General features: G+C 43.3%; 1 protein-coding gene across 2 annotated transcripts in view; it reads left to right on the top strand.

The window, feature by feature from the left end:
* Nucleotides 1–1345: 1345 nt before the first annotated feature.
* Nucleotides 1346–8563, top strand: part of cyfip2 (cytoplasmic FMR1 interacting protein 2) — a 53152-nt gene continuing 45934 nt past the window's right edge. For both annotated transcript variants that reach the window (XM_083785292.1, XM_083785291.1), the window contains exon 1: nt 1346–1468. The gene's annotated coding sequence lies outside the window, so the exon portion shown is untranslated. The remainder of the gene's footprint in view (nt 1469–8563) is intronic.

Here is an 8563-nt window from a genome sequence, read left to right as displayed (position 1 = left end):
TTAATATTCCTGTATTCTGTTTGTCTTGTCTTGCACCTTGGCCACAGATGTGCAGGCACGGTGCACACCTAAACCTAACCCCCAACCCTATCCCGAGTCGGACCAATGCTCCTTCGAACCAATGGTATGTCGGATGCTCCCCCTCTCCCCTGCACCCCTGTCCATTTTCACTGTAACTATCAATAAAGGCACAAAAGCCAAAAACAAATCTTTAAAAAAAGGGAAAAAAGAAAGCAAAATGAATCAAAGTAGCCTACCGTCTACTTGTTTGGTAGTCAGTGGTGGAAAGTAACTAAGTACATTTACTCAAGTACTGTAGGCCAATTTGGAGGTATAAATTGTACTTTACTTGAGTATTTCCAATACTTTTACTTCTACTTCACTACATTTTTTTTTTTTTTTTTTACTTTTACTTTTACATTACAATTCTTTGAAAACTTTTGAATTTTTATTAGAAAATATACATTAACCACTTCAACCCTATACATTTTGGGCATTTGAAAATAGCCGATCTACAAGCTCACAATGTGTCGCGACGTGATGCATTGTGAGCTTGTAGATTGGCTATTTTCAAATGATTTTGTACATTTTGAACTTCTGAAATGGGACAATCTGCCATTTCTGCAACATGAGTAATTTTACTTTTAGTAGGCTACTTTAAGTACATTTTGATGCTGATACCTTTGTACTTTTAATTGAGTCAATTTTATTATGGGACTTATACTTGTAACAGAGTACATCTACATTACAGTATTTATACTTTCACTAGTAAAACAAGTACTACTTTAATAAGTAAAACATTTGAGTATACTTTTGCCTACAGTAGGCTGCCAGCTGTACTCGTGTACTTTGTAGCCTACTAAAGTAGCCTAAATATTTTAACACAGTACTTTTGTACCAGCTATGAGTATTTCTGTGGTAGGGCTACTGATATATTTTTTTAATTAAGCATATAGAAACAATAACAATAAAACTCTGATCACTACTACTGTCTACATCCATCGGCACCATCAGCACCGGTTCCACTCTATGGTGACTGTCCCTTTAAGAAAATGCACTTGCAGCCATTTTCTGCTCTTTGTGTGTGTGAGTGTGAGTGTGTGTGTGTGTGTGTGTGTGTGTGTGTGTGTGTGTGTGTGTGTGTGTGTGTGTGTGTGTGTGTGTGTGTGTGTGTGTGTGTGTGTGTGTGTGTGTGTGTGTGTGTGTGTGTGTGTGTGTGTGTGTGTGTGTGTGTGTGTGTGTGTGCGTGTGTGCGTGTGTTTGGTGTGTGTGTGTGGGGTGGTGGTGGAATAGCGGATACTAGGCACTGCTGCCGCTGGTCGAAACGATCGAGAGCATCTATCTATCTATCTATCTGGGGCTGGAAAAAGGCGAGAAATCCCCCAGGAATAAGCAGTGGATCATCGTCGCAGACTAGCGACATTGTCCGCCCCGTATTTTGACGGACGGACATGCAATTAATTTACAGGTAGGTGGAAAAAAACGCAGCCGAATGGACGAGTTGCACGGTTTAAAAAAAATGTACTAACGGAGATGTGCGTCTCAGTCTGTGTGTGTGTAGCGATGATGATGATGATGATGATGATGATGATGGGGGTGGTGGTGGTGGTGGTGGTGATGATGATGGTGGTTGGTTGACGATATGTTTGGAGACCCCGTGTCGGTGAATTCTGGCGTTTTCTCTTTTGCACAGTGCAGTGTTCCTCTCCGGTTCTTTGTAAAACCCCAGACAGAATAATGTGCCTATCTTTCTCTATACGAATCACGCATATGAGCTCGCGCGGAGCGTTTATTCCAAGGCCCTTATAAATAGCGATATACGAGTAAGATGATTCAATATAATAATATAAGCGCTTTAATTATTTTGTTAACGTAAATTCAAACACTCGGAACGTACGTGTGCCTTTTGTTTTTATGACCCGTTAGATATAGACTGATATATATCAATCCGAATCGCATTTCGCCGCGTCTATATTCTCATTTCTAACGTATAGGCTATGAATGGAATCCCGTTAGTTTAGCCCATTTGACCATCATTTCATTGTAGCTGTAGCCTCGGAAGGGGAGATCAGATGGGTGGGGTGAGGACTAGAGAGGAGAGTAGCAAGTGGCTGCTTGCTTTCATGTGAGAAGACGCGTATGGAGAATTATGATTCATTCGCTGTACAGAGACAATGATATTGTCGATATCCAGTCCTTTTTTCATCCAAAACCTGGGCAGGGGGTGGCGGGGGCGATGCTGGCCAACATGGCCACGCAATGTGCAATTTTAGCTGGCTCAAACCTCGTCCGCCTTTTCAACAATTTGTTTTTATTGGCCATAATTATAGTGAAACCCTTATCGAATAGCCTGTACGTAGGCTGTATAGGGAAGTGCTAAAGGCTTTTATTGCAGAATAAATGATCATTGCACACATTGTAGCGTATACACAGCCGGTTTCTGAGGTGGCCACAACACAACAAACGGCAGCAGGTTCGCCTACTTCCGTTTCAGTCACTGTAGTCAGTGTAGTGTGTCTATGCTCTATGGTAGTAGCTAGCCATCTCTGAAATGTGACCACATTAACGTCAGTCGTTTTGTGTCGCCACGGACGCGGTATACAAATGTATAGTCACAGAATCAACGGCGAAATCGAGACTAAAGTACACTACAGTGGTTCCCAAAGTGGGGTCCGGGGGGCCCCAAGGTGTCCTTGAGGCTATATTCCAGGGGGCCCCCGCAGCTAAATTATATCGTTTGGAACCAAATGGTGTACAAATGGAACCAAATGGACACGTTCCATTTTGTACACTCTCAGAGTTGAATTAACATTGATTTTACAATATAAATTGGGGTCTCAGTGATTAGTGTAAATTTGGGGGTCCTTGACATGAAAACGTTTGGGAACCACTATACACTACAATACAGTATCGACCTAACTGTTCCTCACAGTGGGGGGGGGGGGGGGGGGGGGGGGGCTGATGTAATGGCAGTGTTGGAAAAAGTAACCCTGCATGAAGTACATTTGCTTAAGTACTCTATACTTACTGTACTGTACTGTACACTACATCTCAGAGCCAAATGATTTACTTTTACTCCTCTGCATTTATTTATTAAAACTTTAGTCACTTTGGAGATTATAATTTTGATTAGAAATCACATATACACTAACCACGTCAGCCCTATAGGCTACGGCCATTTGAAAATACCAGATCTACAAGCCTGCAATGCGTCGCAATGTATATCGGCTATTTTCAAAAGAGTTTGTACACATTTTGAACTTGTGAAATGGGACATTCTGCAATATGAGTACTTTTACTACTTTAAGTAGCTTATTATGATGCTGATTCGTTTTACTTGAGTATACACTTTGTATGCGGGACTTGGTCAGTGGCGTGCACAGATAAACACGAGCCCTTTGGCCCTCTGGACAGCAATGTGCCCTTTTGAAAGTTTGTTTTTTGTACAGTTTGTAAATTTTTATTTTTGTTTTGTACACTGTACAGTATATGGTGACATCGACCAATTCACTGCTAGTACATTATTTATGGCCCAAAATCTATAAATCTCACACACTATTGGCAGCCAGCGGTTCCACGCGCCGCACAAGGTGCCCTTTTTTTCACTTGAGCACCTGGCCCCTCAAAATACCTGTGCACGCCACTGGACTTGGTACATCTCCATTGCAGTATTTATACTTTTACTTAAGTAAAACAATTGAGTCCTTTTTTTCCACCACTGTGTAATGGTCATAACCATAAAAGGGTCTATTTGGTATTTGTAGGCTGTCATACAGTAGCTGAAAATGGATACATCAACAACACTGAGGATTGTGCTGTGTCCACTAGTAGCCTGCAGTGACAGGGGAGCTTGTACAATGTAGTATAGTACAGTGGTTCCCAAACCTTTTCATGTCAAGGACCCCCACATTGACACTAATTAGCCTGTGGACCCCCATTTGAAGAGATAATGCCAGGGACCCCCCATCAGAGAAGATGTTTACGGCTCTAGCAGTGATTCTCAACCCATTTCATTTCAAGGACCCCCAGTTTGATGTGAATTAGTCTACGGATCCCCCATTTAATGGCATTGCTGTCACTTGGACCCCAAGTTTATATTGTAAAATCAATGTTAATTTAACTCTGAGAGTGTACAAATGGAGCCATTTGTAGAGTTACAGACCCATCGGGGTATCATTTAGCTGGGGACCCCCCGGGGACCCCCCGGGGACCCCCACTGTGGGAACCACTGGTATAGTCATTTAAACACACACAGTTTGGGCCCTGTGATCCAAACGAGCTCCACGTTTTATACCCTGCTTCAATTCCTCCCTCATGAATATTCATCTGCCATTCATTGTCGCTGGCGTAGAAAGCGGGCTATGACATCATGCATGGGGGATCATGGGACAACAGTAGTTTTTGTGAGGCCCTCATGTTGTCACCCATGGACTAAATGACAGTCACCCCCCCTCCGGCACAAATTCCTCCGCTGGTGTTGTGCTTCCGCGACACAATGTGGCGTACTGTTGGATACGACATTTGATCCGCTTGTGAGCCATATTTAATGATCGTGTTTGTGTTTGTGTGTGTGTGTGTGTGTGTGTGTGTGTGTGTGTGTGTGTGTGTGTGTGTGTCATATTTTCTTCGTATTGTGTACGGTCATCATGTATGTGGGTGTGTTGTTATGCATCAGGAAGGATGTCTTTCTCTCTCGACCAATCGGAGCAGCTCAGTGTGAGGATGATGCCACACATTATGCCTGGGGGGGGACATCCCATTGAGTGACCCTGACTTGACACACTTTTCTCTGTCTGTCTCTCACTTTAGCTCTGTCTCTCACTTTCTCGTACCCATCTTCTCTCTCTCTCTCTCTCTCTCTCTCTCTCTCTCTCTCTCTCTCTCTCTCTCTCTCTCTAAAGATACATGAACAATCCACAAAAGTGTGGGTAACGTTTAACTGTCCTGCACAGATATGCCATGCCAACATAAATAATTGTGTTTTATTCGGTTAGCATTATAATGTGGTTCGTCTCGGAGCAGTGCACAACAACATCAACAGTTCTTCATCAAACTCATTCCCGTAGTGTGTATTCAAGTCTTTGCACTTTCTTCTACACTTCGACGTGTTTTTCTTTGCAGTCTTTATTCTCTCACATTTAGCTTCTTTTGCACAATGCAGAGATCTTGCCATTTTTCTGTCCATTGCATTGCTGTGTTTTAATGTTCTCTATATAGGCTATAGGGCAGAGATTCCCAACCACTGATATCAGTGCTGGTACGTGGGCCACTGGTATGCCAGAAGGGAATCCCAAGTTTTCCCGAACGTGAATATATAACCGTGCATCATCATGAATGACAGTGATATAACATTATGTTGTGATATAATAATATAGCATTTGTCTATATATATATATATATATATATATATATATATATATATATATATATAATATAGCAGTGGGTAGGCTAGGCTACTTGAGGCCAGTCAAGTGTCTTCTGTGTATTGGTACACCCCCCCCCCAGTTTTATGAACTGTCAGCTGGTCCGTGGTAATAGAAAGGTTGGGAACCCCTGGGCTAGAGGGTACTTGAAGCTGTGCAATTATCAGGCTGGTTTGAATGGCTGCAGAAAGCATGGCCTATACTAGAGCATAATGGTTCTCCCAAATGTTTGTGTTAAGTGAATACATGGAGCCAGCGTATAATAACCCCATCCCTACAGTCCTGACAGAAGCATTCTGCGGGCCTGCCTTTAGGTTTGGGCTGGACGATACGCACAATATCGTTGACTAAATACCTCAACATTGTTATTGTGACCATAATAATAATATCTAGTGTTGTGATGATGTGATCTTTTCTATCTATCTATGGGGAAACTATTTTCACCACTTGCCATTATCACGATATCACAAAATCCCAGACAAGATATGCCACAGCCCACAGGGTTTCTGTTGTGAGTTGTAGTTGATCTAGCAGAGCTGATAGCTACAGCTACAGCTAGGAATTCAGAGGGGAATGAATGGGTCAGTCGCTGTGTGCACGCACGCACGCGCACACACACACACACACACACACACACACACACACACACACACACACACACACACACACACACACACACACACACACACACACACACACACACACACACACACACACACACACACACACACACACACACACACACACACACTTTCTTACTGTCGAACAGTGTGTAGCACAGTGTGGGAAAGTTTATTCAGTCAATCCAGACTTGAGTCGTGTCTGTATTCCCAAGCACGGATGGGGGTTCAATAGCCGTGAGCATGGCGGTTATCCATTTGACAAAGACTCTTCTGATAATGTCTCTAACAGCTAAACAAGCCTTCCCTTCTGTTATCGTACAGATGGCTCTACTATAGTACATTATGATGTTACACATCAACACACAACGTACACAATGTGTACGTTCAGCGAATCAGCGCTCAATTGGAGCATTTGTACTCTGATAGACCCTGATAATTCAGACCAAGTCCTCTGAGTTAGGCAAACTAAAGGTGGGATCTTACATGGTATTGAGGGGGGGAAATATAAAAGCCTATTATTGTGGCAAAATTGGCATTTTGCTAAATATGTAATTTCAATATCTATAATTGTTTCCCTCTCTGCTCTAAAAACACTCATCATCTTTGGGAGAGGGACAGGGAGGTTAGAAAAAAAAGCTGTTCTTTTTGTTCTGTTCTGTGCAGAATAACTGGTTAGGACCTGGAAGTAGATGTATAAACTTGCAAGCTTAACACACAGAGTGGTGGACGAAAGAGGTGGTGCTTGGGAGCTACCGGATCAGAATCCGTTTTAGTCTGACGAACGTCCGGTTTTGGGTTCCATTTCGGATGCTAAATTATTAGCGTTAAGGCTAGCGAGTTAAAATAGGCAAATCTGATCTGATCTGGCCAACAGTGCCAGAGCTAGATTAGCTGGTCGCAGAGAGACGGACAAATGGACGGACGGACAGGGTACTAAGTAACCATAGTCTCGGCCATAACTTCGGCCTGGTGTTGGAGACAAATTAAGATGAATAAATATGGAGATGCTGCCCAACAGTGATATTTCTCTAATATTTAGGATACTTGTTAACCCTAAAGACGGTAAAATGTAATGAAACGCCATCGTTAATGGTGACAACAAGAGTCAAATAACACCTCTACTTTGAGGGGAAGCAAGCTAAAATGGTAAATGGTAAATGGTGCATTTATATAGCACCTTTATCCAAGGCGCTTTACAGAGATTGTGCATTACATTCACCCATTCACACACACATTCATACACCGATGGCAGCGGAAACCATGCAAGGCACCAACTAGCACATCGGGAGCAATTAGGGGTTCAGTGTCTTGCTCAAGGACACTTCGGCAGTAACTCTGGGGGAGCCCGGGTTTGAACTGACAACGTTACGGTTACCATCCAGGCACTCTACCCCTGAGCCACCGCCACCTGAATGTTTTACAGTTGAGATTACAGTTGAGGTTACAGTTGTGCAATACAGCTTCAGAAAGATAAAAAGCGTTCCCTAACCTTGTCTTAGTCTAGGACAGGGACATTTTTGTAAATGTTTTCAGGTCTCAGGCCCCCAAATAGATTTTTTATTACACCATGGAACTCTGTCCTAAATGTCATAATTCTACATGCAAGATATTTATATTGGTGATATTGAAACATTGTTAAAATAGTCACAATTGTCTCTGCCAGACCGAAGGCCTGGCTGAGACTATATTTTGCACTGTCCGTCCGTCAGTACGTCTGTCTGTGACCAGCTGTCCGTCCGTCAGTCCGTCTGTCTGTGACCAGCTGTCCGTCCGTCTGTCTGTGAGCAGCTGGCCGTCCGTCAGTCCATCTGTCTGTGAGCAGCTAATCTCCGGCACTGTTGGCCCAGTCGCTGCGAAACGGCGCACACACACTCCCTGGATGGCAGAGCAGAACCTCTGCTTTTTTATGCTTTTTTGAGTACTCCCTTACTGAGCTATGTGTGTGGGTGGCTGGCTGGGTCTGAGCACGAAAACAGCATGGTTGTATTTCACCACCTGTGCGCAACCTAACACAAACACACACACACACGCTAATATGAACTGTATATATGGTGATTTCGGGTGTGCCAGTACAGTACAGTACAGTAGAGGGTACAGTAGAGAGACCCCCACACGTTAACTCATGTCATTTCTCAACCGTTTCGGACGCGTGGGTCTGGAAATTCCTGGAAATTGGGTTGCTATGGGATACTATAACCAACACACCCTCCTATATGAAACGTGCACGATTTATTTAATTCCTCTTTCCTGTTTGACATGGAAGAACAGCATTGTTTTGCATATAATGCCATGTGTGCTCTCTGCGTTCCACATTTTGGGAGGTGGGAGAGTAGCTCAGCTCTCTGTCCTTTCTTGATGTCCATTTGTCCACCACTGTCCCTGTCCCCCTTTGGTCTCTGTTCTCAGGGTTCATGTAGGCTGGGAATATAAAGCTTAGTATCAGCCATGTCAGCTGTAGATCAGAAGGTGAATTACTCTGATCTACTGAGAGGCATGTGAGAGGCAGCTACACTCACA

The sequence above is a fragment of the Protomyctophum parallelum genome (assembly GCF_964188405.1).
Source record: "Protomyctophum parallelum genome assembly, chromosome: 16".
Lineage (NCBI taxonomy): Eukaryota > Metazoa > Chordata > Actinopteri > Myctophiformes > Myctophidae > Protomyctophum > Protomyctophum parallelum.
This window is presented reverse-complemented; position numbering and strand designations above follow the sequence as displayed.